The sequence below is a fragment of the Callospermophilus lateralis genome, chromosome 5, assembly GCF_048772815.1.
Source record: "Callospermophilus lateralis isolate mCalLat2 chromosome 5, mCalLat2.hap1, whole genome shotgun sequence".
In the NCBI taxonomy this organism is placed as follows: domain Eukaryota; kingdom Metazoa; phylum Chordata; class Mammalia; order Rodentia; family Sciuridae; genus Callospermophilus; species Callospermophilus lateralis.
Window position 1 is genome coordinate 116259385 of NC_135309.1, and position 16757 is coordinate 116276141.

General features: G+C 36.0%; 1 pseudogene; it reads right to left on the minus strand.

Moving 5' to 3' along the window:
* Positions 1–1459: 1459 nt before the first annotated feature.
* Positions 1460–1738, minus strand: LOC143400231 (large ribosomal subunit protein eL43 pseudogene; annotated as a pseudogene).
* Between the last annotated feature and the right edge of the window lie 15019 nt (positions 1739–16757).

Consider the following 16757-nt stretch of genomic DNA (forward strand, 5'->3'; position numbering starts at 1 on the left):
GGATATCTTCATCATTTTGGTATAGACAAAGTTTTCTTATACAGGACATGGAAAACATTCATCAAGAAAATGAATAGTTAATCAATCAATAATGGGCAAAGGGACTGAACAGCCACTTCACAGAAGAAATACAAACGGTCAACAAATACATGAAAAAGTGCTCAACATCTCTAGCAATTAGAGAAATACAAATTAAAACTACACTGAGATTCCACCTCATTCCAGTCAGAATGGCAACAATACAAGTAACAATAAATTTGGTGAGGAAGTGGAGGAAAAGATTCTCTCATACATTGCTGGTAGGATTGCAAATAGGTGAAATAATTATGGAAAGCAGTATGGAGATTCCTTAGAAACATGGAATGGAACCACCATTTGATCCAGTTACCCCATTCCTTGGTTTATACTCAAAGGACTTAAAAATCAGCATAGTACAGTGAGACAGCTACAGCTATGCTTGTAGCAGCTCAATTTACAATAGCCAAGCTATGGAATGAACCTAGATGTCCTTCAACAAATAAATGGATAAAGAAAATGTGGCATATATACACATTGAATGTTATTCAGCCATAAAGAAGAATGAAATTATGGCATTTGCCAATAAATGGATGGAACTGGAGAATATCATGCTAAGTGAAATAACCCAATCCCCCAAAACTACAAGTGGAATGTTCTTTCTGATGTGTGGATATTAACCCACAACAGAGGGTGAGGAAAGAAAGAGTAGAAATTCACTGGATTAGACAGAGGGGAATGAAGGGAAAGGAGGGGGATGGCAATAGGAAAGACAATAGGATGAAAAGGACATAGCTTTCCTATGTTCATATATGAATATATGACCAGTGTAACTCCACATCATGTACAACCACAACAATAGAAACCTTATTGGAATGGGTTGTACTCCATGTATGTATAATATGTCAAAATACACTCTACTGTCATGTATATAAATAAAAAATAAATAAATGGTTAATTAGGCCCCATTGAAGTAAAAAAACTTTCACTCATTAAAATATTCCATTAAGGTAATGAATATCTGAGCCACATTTAAGAAGAAAATATTCACATTACATATTATTTTTAAAAATGTATATCCTTTGTATATTTTAGCATATTTTACCTTTAAAACAAATTTGGCACAATATGTCAATGCATTTCTGAGAAGTTGAACAGTTATTAAAAAAAAGAAAATCTAAGCATATACCTAACCTATAAGACTTAGTTTCATGTCATTATCATCTGACTACTGAAAAAAAAGACTGAATTACAATAACCCATCTCAGCAAATTTTTCCAATTCAAATGAGAAGGACTCCAATTTACAAATCTCTTTAGAAAGGGCAATATTAACACAGTGCACATCAGAACATACAATTAATACAATTAACAACAAACCATAATATTCCTATATAAATTAACCTATTTATTATAGGCTAGGGATGTCTCAAATAGTAGAACTTCTACTGGTCTTTCAATTCCTTCAGCTTTCTGATTGCAGACTTGACTGTGCTGGCAGAAGTGGTGATGTAGATACCGACACCACCAGCCACTGTTTTCATGCAGGGACCACAGTGCCAGATCCCCACAGCCTGTCTCTTCATCTTGGTTTTGCCACCAAAGGAGCAAGTGTACTTGGCATGCTGGCTGATTTCAGTTTTCTTTGCCATTTTCTGGAAGGAGGCACTGTAGCAGGTCCCATATTTACCTACGATTCCAACCTTCTTAGTGCATTTAGCCATGAGGCCATGACTGCCTGAGCCTGGAGAGCTCACATTACATATTCTAAGAAAGAACTTGCATCCATAACATAGAAAAAACCCTCCGCATTTAATAATAATAATAATAATAATAATAATAATAATAATAATAATAATAATACAAACAGCCTTAATTAAAAATAGGCAAAAGGACTTTTACACTTCCCAATGGAAGAATACCCCAGTGGTCAGTAAGCAAATCAACATACACTCAATATTACTATTCGTAAGGGAAATATGAATTAAAACAAAAGTGATGTGCCACTACAAACCCACTAGAATAAATTAATTTTAAAAGACTGACAAAACCAAATGTTAGTGAAGATATGAAGCAACTAGAATTCTCACAGATTGTTGGTGCAAATGTTAAATAACACAACCATTTTGGGAAAATATCTTAGTTTCATTTAATATAGAACAAACATCTAAACAATGACAAAATATTTTAATCCTAGATCAAAAGAAATGAAATCATATGCACAAAAGAATATTTGAACAAGAGTATTAACATTATTTTAACTTATAATAGCTCAAGTACATCAAGTCTCAAATTTAAAAAAGAAAAAAAATAAAGATAACAATAGTAATTCTTTTATAAGTGTTTGTGAATTAAATGAACTAATATATATGGTATATAATATGACATATATATACATATATATAAAACAGTGCAAATTAAATGAATATAACAATAGTTCCTGCCAAATCCTAAGTACTCATTACTCAAAACTTTGGTATAGGCTTAGAAACAAATTGTGGTAAATTCATATATATTAGTCTTAAAAATTAATTTGAAAAAAAGGAGCCAGATACAAAATAAAACATGATGTATGGTTCTATTTATATGAATCTGTAACAGGATAAAACAATTTCTAGTGATCAAAATCAGAACAATGATTATGTCTGAAGATGGTTCAGGAATGGGAACTTCTCTAGGAAGGGGCTTGAGAAACTGGTCTATATCTTGTAGTCATTGTCTAAGTTTATTTTTCTGCAAGTACATCAAGCCTTGAATTTAAAAAAGAAAAAATAAAGATAACAATAGTAATTATTTTATAAGTATTTGTGAATTAAATGAACTAATATATATGGTATATATATATATATTACATATATATGATATATATGTGTATATATATGTGTGTATATATTAGTTCATACATTAAACCGTGCCAATTAAATGAACTTAACAATAGTGCCTGCCAAATCCTAAGTACTCATTACTTAAAACTTTGGTATAGGCTTAGAAAGTACTATTATAGGACAAAGAAAATGTGGTGGAAGTGTACCACATAGGTACTGTATATGTACCACATATGTGTCACATTTGTATGGCTGAATATGCAATACTATTCAGCCATAACAAAGATGAAATTCTGTCATTTAAGATGTGGATGGACCTGGAGGTCCCTTTGAAATAAGTTAGGTGCAGAAAGTTAAGTACTATATAATCTCACTTGTATCTGGAATCTAAAAAATTTGACCTCATAGTCATTGAGAGTAGGCTGGTGGTAATCACCTGGTAGAGTGGGAGAAAGGGAAGGATGGGGAATGGTTGTGCAATAGGTACTAAGTTGCATTTAGAAGCAAGAAGTTCCATTTTGCTTTTGTATGGTAGAGTGACAATAGGTGACAATAATGTACTATGTATTTCAAAAAGCCAGGAGAAAAGATTTTGAATGTTTTTACCATACAGAAATGATAAGTGATTGAGGAGATAGATATGTTTAATGTGATTTAAACATTGCACAATGTGCATGTATGAAAGCATCACAAGGTTTAATGTGTGCAATTTTTATGTTTTTACATATCAGTTAAAAATTAATTTAGGCTGGGGGTGGTGGTGCACGCCTTTAATCCCAGGGGCTAGGGAGGCTGAGGCAGGAAGATCTCGAATTCAAAGCCAGCCTCAGCAAAAGTGAGGCGCTAAGCAACTCAATGAGTCCCTGTCTCTAAATAAAATACAAAATAGTGTTGAGGATGTGGCTCAGTGGTCTAGTGCCCCGGAGTTCAATCCCTGGTGCCCAAAACAAAATACAAATTTAGTTTAAATTTTTAAAAAATACTATTAGAGTTTATGCTGTTATTTCTAATGCTCCATTCATGTAAGGTTCTACTATGTGGCTGTACACAAATATTCAAGCAATGGAATATATTTCAGAATGTAGAAATAATACCTCATGGCATAGCAACATTCCTGATATTATTCGATTCTGCTGTTTAAAAGGCATTGCAGCTGTTTCTACTTAAGAAACCTCTTCATATTCCCCAAATCCCCCATCTGTGGTTTCCCCACCAGCTGACTTCTAAATGGCTTCAACTTTTCCTTTCCATTCAATTATCTAGAATTTTAAATACAAGTAATTAATCCCTTGATCAAATGGTATAGAATTAGACTGCTTTGATTATTCTCTCCCCTCAAGGGATCTTAAGCTTCCACAGAATAGAACACTAACAGCACATTTAAACAGAACATAAGGTGGTTTAGAAAATGGTCTTGTGGTAATATCCTCAAAATCCATAGCCCAAAGCACTCATCAGATAAAATCAAACAAAAATGATGTTTGCCTGAATTTTGCAGGGAATTGCTTCATCTCCCCAGTGCATAAGTGCCAACCTTTTATCTAAACGGTGGGGTGAAAATACCAGAGAATTATCTTCTTCAAGTGACAAATAGATACCAAACACGAGAGTGGTGATGATACTGAATACCAGGGGATTAAAAGGAATTTTGCTCCTCTGCCTCAGGAAGAAAACATTCACTGACAGATGCCAAATAGTGAAAAGTAAATGGTAAAATTGCAGAGTTGAAGATGGCTTGCTTTTAATCCATCTTTGACAGTGAGTCGGCCTCAGCCTAACATCATGTCTTGGGTCTGAATCTGTTTTCATAAACGTTTCAAAGTCAAAACATCCTACCCATAGTCCAAAGCACAAAGTACCATTTCTAGGTCAGTGCTTATAAAGTAGACAGCAGCTCAGAATAAAAATCACAGGAGGTTAAAAGGCCAAAATAATTTATTAAATAGGCAAAAATAAAGCCACATTCTCTAATTTGCTCTGGTATAAAAATTCCGCCTTCTTTGAAAACTAAATGTAATAAAATGTTCACCAGTTGGCTGGCAGTAGCCTCATTACCGCAAATCCACATATTTGCTATGTGTGATCAAGCAATGCTGAACAACAGCTGGCCCAGAGATTAGTCTGTGCTCCTGTTTTAGACAGAAGTTTGCCCAGTGCCCGAGCAATTTTTTTCCTCCACTGCCTGTAATATGGGCTTTCTATACACTATGGTCCCAGACATTTTGAAGCTGGACACCATATCAGATAAACTGTTTTACAAAAGACTTCATCAAAAGACAAGCTAGCTAGGCTTTCCACCACTGGGACTTTACACTTGAAATTATTATTATTTTTTAAAGAAAAGATTTAGTTAAAAAGCTTTTTTTCCCTAATAGATCATAAAGTTGAATAAAATGCTTTGTGTCTTAATTTTTCCCTGGAACTACTTTTGGAGGGCAAACTCCCAGTGAGAATGTTGGGTCTATAAGAATAAAAAGAACTGATTCTCAAGAAAACCAGGTTTAGAAATATTATCTGGGAGGTGATTACTGTGTCCTAAAAATGAAATTAGTTTCCCAAAGCAATCCAACTTTCAAAAAATTAGTTAATAGCTGGGTGTGGCGGTGCATACCTGTAATCCCAGTGACTTGGGAGGCTGAGGCAGGAGGATCACAGGTGCAAGGTAAGCCAGGCAACTGGGTGAGACACTGTCTTAAAATTAAAAAATAAAGAGGAATGAGAATGACCTCAGTGGTAAAGCATCCCTGGATCCAAACCCCAGCATTAAAAAAAAAATGTTAGTACTTTTTTAAAAAATTAAATAAAACATGTTCTTTTTGGGGTGTGAGATTGTTTTTGAGTTTAATTTGCAGGTAAGTTATTTTTTCACACATAAAATAATTTCAGACAACAACTTTTTGTCATTCAGTGAAAGCAACTCTACAAAATTGGCTCATTCCAAATTCCCAAATATCCCTGTAAACCCAGAGGCTTATTTCAAGAAAAATCAACCTCCTATCTCTAAATATTCACCCATTCAAACATTCATAAAAAACCAAAATAAATAAATTATAAATCAGCCTTTCCAACTTTTATGAAGCCAACTGCAGGTATGCCCAATATCTGAGAGCATATACTTATAGTAGAAGAACTATTTAGGCAAGGCAAGAAATAACAACAATTTCTATTAAACAAATACCGCTAAAGAATTTTGTTCTAGGCCTTTCCAAAGTCCAAATCAAAGAAGAAAGTTGTTTTTTTTTTTTTTAAATACAAGCAAGTTGTATGCATAATCCAACACCAAACAGCTTTGCATATGTAGATAGTATTCAGTATTTCAGCAATTGGAATAGATAATTCTTTTTGTTGTTTGCCAAATATGAGTTAAGTATTAAACAAATTTGTAAATGGGATATATCTGTTATCTTTGAACAATTCTAACTCCACAGATTAGAAATACCAGCATGATGAAAATTTACTTTAAAATGTATTTCAAAAATTACCTAATCCCTAGAAGTACATTGTGATAGGATGAGGTGTGCCTCATTGTATTTCTAACTTTTTTAAAAATTTGTTTATTGTTAATTATAAAAACTACATAATTGCAGTTCAAAACTAGATATGAGGAGAAAAGACAAACACAATCATAATTATTTATTTCAATTCAATCACTGCATTTTATATTTCAAGGAAAAGAAAATATATTTTTTTTCTTGAAGAGCAGGTAAGGAGAGTCCTGACTTGTGTTTGTCTGCTCATGTCCTTCTCATTTGCTGCTGATGAAGCCACTATTCTGACATCTTTTGTTAAATTATCCCCACCTGCTGGCACCTTAGGAAATTGCCCCCCAAAGCCTGTAAAGGCAAGGAAACACGGTGTTGCTTTCACAGCAGGTAGATTAGTTTATTATTATTATTATTATTAGTTGTTCAAAACATTACAGAGCTCTTGACATATTATATTTCATATATTTGATTCAAGTGGGTTATGAACTCCCATTTTCCCCCGTAAACAGACTGCAGAATCACATGGGTTACACATCCACAGTTTTACATACTGCCATACTAGTGTCTGTTGTATTCTGCTGCCTTTCCTATCCTCTACTATCCCCACTCCCCTCCCCTCCCCTCCCATCTTCGCTCTCCACCCCATCTACTGTACTTCATTTCTCTCCCTTGTTTTTTCCCCCTTGCCCCTCACTTCCTCTCATATGTAATTTTGTATAACGATAAGGGTCTCCTTCCATTTCCATGCAATTTCCCTTCTCTTTCCCTTTCCCTCCCACCTCTCGTCCCTGTTTAATGTTAATCTTCTTTTCATGCTCTTCCTCCCTGCTCTGTTCTTAGATGCTCTCCTTATATCAAAGATGACATTTGGCATTTGTTTTTTAGGGATTGGCTAGCTTCACTTAGCATAATTTGCTCTAGTGCCATCCATTTCCCTGCAAATGCCATGATTTTGTCATTTTTTAGTGCTGAGTAATATTCCCCTGTGTATAAATGCCACATTTTTTTATCCATTCATGTATTGAAGGGCATCTAGGTTGGTTTCATAGTCTAGCTATTGTGAATTGTGCTGCTATGAACATCTATGTGGCAGTATCCCTGTAGTACGCTCTTTTAAGGTCTTTAGGGAATAGTCCGAGAAGGGCAATAGCTGGGTCAAATGGTGGTTCCATTCCCAGCTTTCCAAGGAATCTCCATACTACTTTCCAAATTGGCCGCACCAATTTGCAGTCCCACCAGCAATGTACAAGTGTACCCTTTCCCCCACATCCTCGCCAGCACTTGTTGTTGTTCGACTTCATAATGGCTGCCAATCTTACTGGAGTGAGATGGTATCTTAGGGTGGTTTTGATTTGCATTTCTCTGACTGCTAGAGATGGTGAGCATTTTTTCATGTACTTGATGATTGTTTGTATGTCCTCCTCTGAGAAGTGTCTGTTCAGGTCCTTGGCCCATTTGTTGATTGGGTTATTTGTTTTCTTATTGTTTAATTTTTTTGAGTTCTTTGTATACTCTGGATATTAGGGCTCTATCTGAAGTGTGAGGAGTAAAAATTTCTTCCCAGATGTAGGCTCCCTGTTTACCTCTCTTATTGTTTCTCTTGCTGAGAAAAAACTTTTTAGTTTGAGTGAGTCCCATTTGTTGATTCTTGTTTTTAACTCTTGTGCTATGGGTGTCCTATTAAGGAATTTGGAGCCCGACACCACAGTATGTAGATCGGAGCCAACTTTTTCTGCTATCAGACGCAGAGTCTCTGTTTTGATATCAAGCTCCTTGATCCATTTTGAGTTAACTTTTGTGCATGGCAAGAGAAAGGGATTCAGATTCATTTTGTTGCACATGGATTTCCAGTTTTCCCAGCACCATTTGTTGAAGATGCTATCCTTCCTCCATTGTATGCCTTTAGCCCCTTTGTCAAAAATAAGATAGTTGTAATTTTGTGGATTGGTCTCTGTGTCCTCTATTCTGTACCATTGGTCCACCTGCCTGTTTTGGTACCAGTACCATGATGTTTTTGTTACTATTGCTCTGTAGTATAGTTTGAAGTCTGGTATCGCTATACTGCCTGATTCACTCTTCCTGCTTAGAATTGCTTTTGCTATTCTGGGTCTTTTATTTTTCCATATGAATTTTATGATTGCTTTATCTATTTCTACAAGAAATGCCATTGGGATTTTGATTGGCATTGCATTAAACCTATAGAGAACTTTTGGTAAAATTGCCATTTTGTTGATATTAGTTCTGGCTATCCATGAACAGGGTATATTTTTTCATCTTCTAAGATCTTCTTCTATTTCTCTCTTTAGGATTCTGTAGTTTTCATTGTATAAATCTTTCACCTCTTTTGTTAGGTTGATTCCCAAGTAATTTTATTTTTTTGAGTATAGTGTGAATGGGGTGGCTGTCCTCATTTCCATTTCAGAAGATTTGTTGCTGATATACAGGAATGCCTTTGATTTATGAGTGTTGATTTTATATCCTGCCACTTTGCTGAATTCATTTATTAGCTCTAGTAGTTTCTTTGTAGACTCTTTTGAGTCTGCTAGGTATAGAATCATGTCATCCACAAATACTGATAATTTAAGTTCTTCTTTTCCTATTTTTATGCCTTTAATTTCTTTTGTCTGTCTAATTGCTCTGGCCAGTATTTCGAGAACTATATTGAATAGAAGTGGTGAGAGAGGGCATCCCTGTCTTGTTCCAGATTTTAGAGGGAATGCCTCCAGTTTTTCTCCATTTAGAATGATGCTAGCCTGAGGCTTAGCATAGATAGCTTTTACAATGTTGAGGTAAGTTCCTGTTATCCCTAGTTTTTCTAGTGTTTTGGACATAAAGGGATGCTATACTTTGTTGAATGCTTTTTCTGCATTTATTGAGATGATCATATGGTTCTTATCTTTAAGTCTATTGGTGTGGTGAATAACATTTATTGATTTCCATATGTTGAACCAGCCTTGCATCCAACTTCCAACTTTTAGTTTTGTCAATTTTTTCAATGATTTCTTTGTTTCAATTTCATTGATTTCCCCTCTGATTTTAATTATCTCTTGCTTTCTGCTACATTTGCTGTGGTTTTGCTCTTCCTTTTCTAGGTTTTGAGATGAAGTGTGAGCTCATTTATTTGTTGGTTTTTTCTTTTTTTGAGGAATGAACTCCAGGCAATAAATTTCCCTCTTAAAACTGCTTTCATTGTGTCTCATAAATTCCGATATGTTGTGTCTGTATTTTCATTTATCTCTAAGAATTTTTTGATTTCCTCCTTTATGTCTTCTGTAACCCATTGATCATTCAGTAACATATTGTTCATTTTCCAGGTGATGCACAATTTTTCCTTCCTTCTTTTATCATTGATTTCCAGTTTCATTCCATTATGATCAGATAAGATGCATGGTATTATCTCCACATCTTTATATTTACTTAGGGTTGCCCTATGGCATAATATATGGCCTATCTTTGAGAAGGATCCATGTGCTGCTGAGAAAAACATATATCCACTTGATGATGGTTGATATATTCTATATATGTCGGTTAAGTCTAGGTTATTGATTGTGTTATTGAGTTCTACAGTTTCTTTATTCAACTTTTGTTTGGAGGATCTGTCCAATGGTGAGAGTGGTGTGTTGAAGTCACCCATAATTATTGTTTTGTGGTTTATTTGATTCTTGAACTTGAGGAGAGTTTGTTTTGTGAACGTTACAGCACCATTATTTGGTGCATACATATTGATAATTGTTATGTCTTGTTGGTGAATGGTTCCTTTTAACAGTATATAGTGTCCTTCTTTATCCCTTTTGATTAACTGAGGATTGAAGTTGATTTTATTCGATATGAGTATGGCCACTCCTGATTGCTTCTGAGGACCTTATGAGTGGTATGATTTTTCCCAACCTTTCACCTTCAGCCTGTGTATGTATTTTCCCATCATATGAGTCTCCTGAAGGCAGCATATTGTTGGATCTGTTTTTTTAAATCCATGTTACAAGCCTATGTTGCTTTATTGGTGAGTTTAAGCCATTAACATTTATGGTTACTATTGATATATGGTTTGTACTTCCAGTCATGTTTATTTATTTATTTATTTTAATTTGGCTTGTTTTTCCTCTTTGGTTATTTTTCTTCCCCTTTACTGAATTACCTCGTACTGTTAGTTTTGGGTGCTGTTTTTCATTTCTTCTTGTAGTGTTTTGCTCAAAATGCTTTGCAGTGCTGGTTTTCTAGCTGCGAATCTTTTAACTTTTGTTTATTATGAAATATTTTAATTTTATTGTCAAACCTGAAGCTTGATTTTGCTGGATACAATATTCTTGGTTGGAATCCATTATTTTTCAGCATTTGAAATACGTTGTTCCAGGATCTTCTCGCTTTCAACGTCTGTGATGAATCAGCCGTTAACCTAATTGGTTTACCCCTGAATGTAATCTGCCTCCTTTCTCTTGTAGCTTTTAATATTCTCTCCTTGTTCTGTATGTTGGTTATCTTCATAATAATGTGTCTTGGAGTTGGTCTATTATGGTTTTGTATGTTTGGGGTCCTGTAGGCTTCCAGGATTTGGCAATCCATTCCATCTTTCATGTCTGGAAAGTTTTCTAAGATTATTTCATTCAACAGATGGCTCATTCCTTTGGTTTGGACCTCTATGCCTTCTTCTATCCCAATGACTCTTAAGTTTGGTTTTTTTATGACATTCCATATCTCTTGGATGTTTTGCTTGTGGTTTCTTACCATCCTTTCTGCGTTGACTACTCTTTTCGAGTTGATAAACTTTTTCTTCATTATCTGATGTTCTGACTTCTATTTTATCTAGTCTATTTGTAATATTCTCATTTGAGTTTTTGATTTGGTTTATGGTTTCCTGCATTTCTAGGATTACTGTTTTTTTTTTTTTTTTAAATCTCTATCTCCTGGTAGAGTTCATTTTTTGCTTCTTGAATCTGCTTATGTAATTCATTTTCAAAGTATTCTTTCATTGTTTGGACTTGCAGTCTAATGACTTCTTTAAGATTCCATTCCATCTGAGTCAGATATGCCTTGAGTACTTTCTCTATTTTTCTGATGCTTCTAGGTTCTCCTGTAAATTTAAGTTGTCCTACATTGTTTGTAATCCTTTTTTCCCTTCTTTTTTCATGGTGTTCACATTACTATCCAACTCTGTTTAATTGCTGTATTTCTGTTTTCTCCTATAAATTTGTTTTGGTTTTGTATATCTCTGTGGTCTCTCCTTTGTGGTGGGAGACTATGTCTAGAGATGTTGGGCTTTATTGTAATTTAAAGCTGATTCATTTGATTCATAAAAGGCTTATGGATTCTGTAGGCATATAGTGATCTGTTGTTTGGTCTTAGGACTTTATGTTTAGGTTGGGTGCTATGATGTTATGAAGGTTAGTATGTCTTGGCTACTTTGGAAGATTGCTTTACTGATTGGGGATATTAACAGGCGAATGGATCAGGGTACTTGGTAATAGCTAGGTACTTAGGAGCCCTATAGACAGCCTCAGAACCTTCACCTATTTGCATTTAGAAAATTAGACATAATGAAAGTCATAATGCTTTGGATGAAAGTTAGAGGGAAGGGGAAGGAAGGAGTCCTTAAAGAGAAAGAGGGAGAGAAAGGTAGGTAGAATAAAGGAGAATGGAAAGAACAATAAAAATTGAAAAGGGAAAAAAAAAGATAAATGAAGTCTTAGAGTTCTATTTTCTTCTCTTCCAGTAGGCGGAGCTGTGCCCTCTGAGCTGAGCTTCTGCCCTCTATGTGCCGGCAGCAATCCCTGTAAGGCAGCTCCTCTTCCCCTACTGGGCCCCTCTCAATCCTGTTAGTCCAGAGCCTTTTCTCTTCTCCGGCCCCTTCCCCCCTTCCTCCTTCCAGCCAGCCAGACCCCGGTCACCGGAGGCGATCTCCAAGGATCTAGTTACACTTTCAGCCCCACTGAGTGCCCTATTTCCCAAATGACTGAGCACTCTCTCTGTTTGTCATTCATCCAGACCCCAGGGTTGTGGAGCGGGTGATCTGGGAACCGACAGTTTAAATTTGTCTGGACCCCTTTGGTGGTCACATCCCGGGAACTGGCGGCTAAGGCCTTGGGTGTCACTCCTGGTGGTGGGGGGAGTCCCCTCTGCTTCCCTCGGCCCCTACAGTCATGCCCACGGAGCTCTGGGGTGAGATTTCCCAGCTGTATGTATCTGGTGGGGATGGGAGTCACACACCTGCTAAAGCCATTCTGCTGGGAAGGGAACCTGTCCACCGAACTCGTCAGCTCTCTGCTATGGTGGGCCCCAGACTCCTTGCCAGAGTGTCTCATGGGAGGGGTGGGTCTGACCTGTCTCTGGTCTGTCCCAGTCTCGGTTTCAGTTCTGGTCCACTGTTTCATGAAGGCTTGGTTAGCATCCTCTTCATAGGGTCTCTATGCTGCACACGATCTCCGGCAGTGCTGAAACGCTGGTCGCCAGGCAGCAGCGGCCGGGACCTCCATGCAGGTGGCCGTGATTCACCCATATGGGGCAAGCTGTCACCTCCAATAATCCCAAATTCCCCAGTTAGGTCTCACTTCAGCGGAATTTTGCTGGGAATTTCTCAGCAGGTGAATCCGAACCTTCTGATGTGTCTCTCTGTCTGCATGGTTGAGGAGGTACTGAAAGTGCTGCCTCCCCACCCGCCACCATGTTGAGTCTCTTTTCCGATTAGTTTTAACTGTAGACATTCTTACTTGATTACCGGTAACACATTGACACCAGCCATTACTGAAACCCCAGAGTCTTCATTTCATCTTCATCGATGTTTTGTATTTCATAATCTTCCCTGTGCAAAATTTGTAGACCTGCTTCTGTTGCTTTCGAGTACTCAGCATTTTGCCTTTTTACCTACCTTAGAATTCAAAGTCTTTGAAAGAAAGAAAAGTACATACTTTTTCTAAACATATATTTAATAAGTAATAATATAAATAATAAGTAATCTTGATTTTCTAAACACATATTTAATAGTTAAAATCGGTGCCCTCCTCCCAAATTTGAAAAACCTGGAGAAAGCACCAAATCCAAGTTTCAATTGTTATGACCTTTTCATTTCATTTCATTTATTCATTTATTTTTCAAGCTAGAGTCTCACTGTGCTACCCAGGCTAGCCTGGAACTCAAGACCCTCCTGCCTCAACCTCCTGAGTAGCTGGAAATACAGCCTCTTCAGAGGTGAATATTCTTTATTCTCTGTGTCTTGGTTTTCTCACACATGAAGGGAACCATCAAACTGGATCTACCAGCACACTACAAATATACCTCACCTCTTATATAGTCTTTCTCCTGCTTCTTGGTTTCTCTTTAGTTTTGCTCCTCTCACAGCAGTTTGAATGCCTCTGCCACTCCACTAACCTGCTCTTGCCAGAATGACTGGCCACTCCTTGCTAAATCCAATAAACACCATTCAATCCTTATTTAATGTGATCACTTGGAAACAATCTACACTGGGACTTCTCTGGGTTTCACAGGGCAATACTCTCCTGGTTTTCTTCTGTTTTCGCTGGCACTCTCTCCTTCATGTCTTTTAAGTCTCCTTCTGCCAGGTGTTTCTTAGAGTTATTTCTTGGGCTTTCTGACCTCACCCTCCAACCCTGGAACTTTATACACCTTTCTTGGGAAATATTTACTTCCTTCTCTTTGAATACTGATGGTTTCCAAATCTGAATTTCTAGCCCAGTTTTCCTTCTTGAGTTATAGATAATTTTGCTTAAGTCTTTCATAAATAAATCAAATCTACCACACCCCAAATGAAACATGCTATCTCCTCTTGAAAATGTCCTGCATATGGCTCATCTCAATGAATGGTTTCAATATCCATTCCTTTCCCACACCATCCCATTCAATCAATGATTAAATCAATTTTGTTTCCCAATCCTATCTCCATCCATCCAGTATTTTCTGTCCTCACAGCTACTTTCTTGTTATGGTACCATCCTCTTTTGCCTGAATTTTTGTTCTCAGGCTTGATCTCTCTAATCCATCCCCAAACTTTGACAGGGCATTTTTAAAAATATATGACTATATCACTGCCATGTTTAAGATTCTTTTAAGTTTTATTCCACACGTAGGATAAAGCCTAAAACCTTTAACACAGTTTTCAAAGTCCAAATTACCTTCCAGCCTTAACTTACCATTTCTTCCAGCTCATTCTGTGTTCCCACCACACTGTGATGGGGCCTTTCTGCAGCTGGGCTATTCTTTGTAAACTCCAGTAGTTTTCACATGCTGCCCCCTGTTCCCAGAGTACACTTACCTTCAATGTATCACCATTCATTTGCTTATCTCCTCTATATTTTTGAGTTTCAGCTTAGATGTTTCATTGTTTAGGGGAAACACTTTTCTAAAATCTTCCACTATAATCCCTCCTGTGGCTACTCTCCCATCTCCTCCTCTAGTTCTGCATCACTTAACAATGGGAGATTTATTCCAAGAAAGGAATTCTTAGGCACCTTTCTCCTTCTGAGAACATCATAGCATGTACCTACACAAACATAGATGGAATAACCTATTATACCACCTAGGGTATATGGTATAGCCTATTGCTAATAGGCTACAAACCTATAGAGCATGTTACTGTACTGAATATTGTAGGCAATTGTAACACAATAATATTTGTGTATTTAAATGTATATAAGGTATAGGGAAAATACTAGGCAATAGGAATTATTTTTTTTAATTTTTAAATATTGATGGACCTTTATTTTATTCACTTATTTGTATGTGGTTCTGAGAACTGTGACTCTCACATGCTAGGTAAGAGCTCTACCCCTAAATCACAACTCCAACCCCACAATAAGAATTCTTTAGCTCCATTTTAATCTTATGGGATCACCATTATATATGTGGTCTGTCATTGACTGAAATGTCTTTGCAGTGCATAACTGTGTTCTGATCCCTGCCATAGCACTGCTTGTGTTCTTCACTAGGTTGTAAACTCCTTAAGGGAAAGAACAAAAACTGCATATTTTTTTACTCTTAAGCTTCAAGCATAGTACCTGCTATATAAATGGTACACATTAAACAATTTTCTCTAGTTGAGCTAAATTGCAAAATCATCTTTAAGTTATTTATAAGTAATAATAACATTCCATGATGCATATCATAAAGAATTACTGTTTTGGGAATGATTTTCTTGAAGACCTTTCTTTTTCTTATATACGCTGGAAAATGATGGCTTACAAAGACATGTCTCATGAAGAATTCTTAATAAAAATTTTCAAATCAAACCAAAAGTAACATATGCTCATTTAGTAAAGTAAAAACAATTCAAAGATGTATACATAAGTCAACTTTTCCATCTTTAGATGCACTACTTTGAAGTCTCAGCTACAAATCTGTGTCTGATCTGTGTCCTTCCCCAACATTTACTATGTACATACAAAACATTGTAAAACTATAAATGCTGAACTCAAGGCCAACATCTTTCTAAATGGAGAAAAATGGAAAGCATTCTCTCTAAAAACTGGAACAAGACAAGGATGCCTCAACATTGCCCTTGAAACTGCAGCCAGAGCAATTAGAATAATGAAATTAAAGGGATCCAAATGAAAAAGGAATTCAAACCATCCCTATTTGCAGACCTCATGATTATATATTTAGAAGACCCCAAAACTCCACTATAAAACTTCTAGATCTCATAAATGAATTCAGCAAAGTAGCAGGATATAAAGTTAACACTTCTAAATCAATTGTGTTCCTATACATCAGTGATAAATCAACTGAAATAGAAATTAGGGAAACAACCCCACTCACAGAAAAAAAATATTTGGGAATCAAGCTAACAAAAGAGACAAAAGACCTCTACAATGAAAACTACAGAACACTAAAAAATTAAGTTGAAGAAATTGAAGAAGACCTGAGAAGATGCAAGGATCTCCCATGTTCTTGGATAGACAGAATTAACATTGTCAAATCTGTATAGCCCTTTTGAAAAAGGGCTATACAGATTTATTGCATTAAAATTTTAAGTGGATATTGCTGGTATATAATAAATCTATTGATTTTTGTTTAATTATGTAGCCTTTTTTATTCATCCAACTGACCAAACTGTAAAAATTTTAATAGTTTGTTTGTAAGTAGTGCTTGTGTTTATAGCACTTATAGTGCCATCTGCCAATAGATGTACATTTACTTTTTTCCTTTCTTATGTAAATTATTATAGTTTTGGTCTTCTTGTTTTAGCTTTAAATAACCAAAACTGTATTGAAAAAAGAGTGGCAATGAGATTATTCTTGATACATTCTTGTTTTAACATTGTGTTTTTAACATCTTGGGATTTGGTAAATACATAATTTAAAACAATTTTTTGAGGAGTAAACAACTTTTTTTAATATTATTTTTTAGTTGTAGGTGGACACAATGCCCTTACTTTACTTTTTTATGTGGTGCTGAGGATTGGACCCAGTGCCCCACCATGCTAAGTGAGC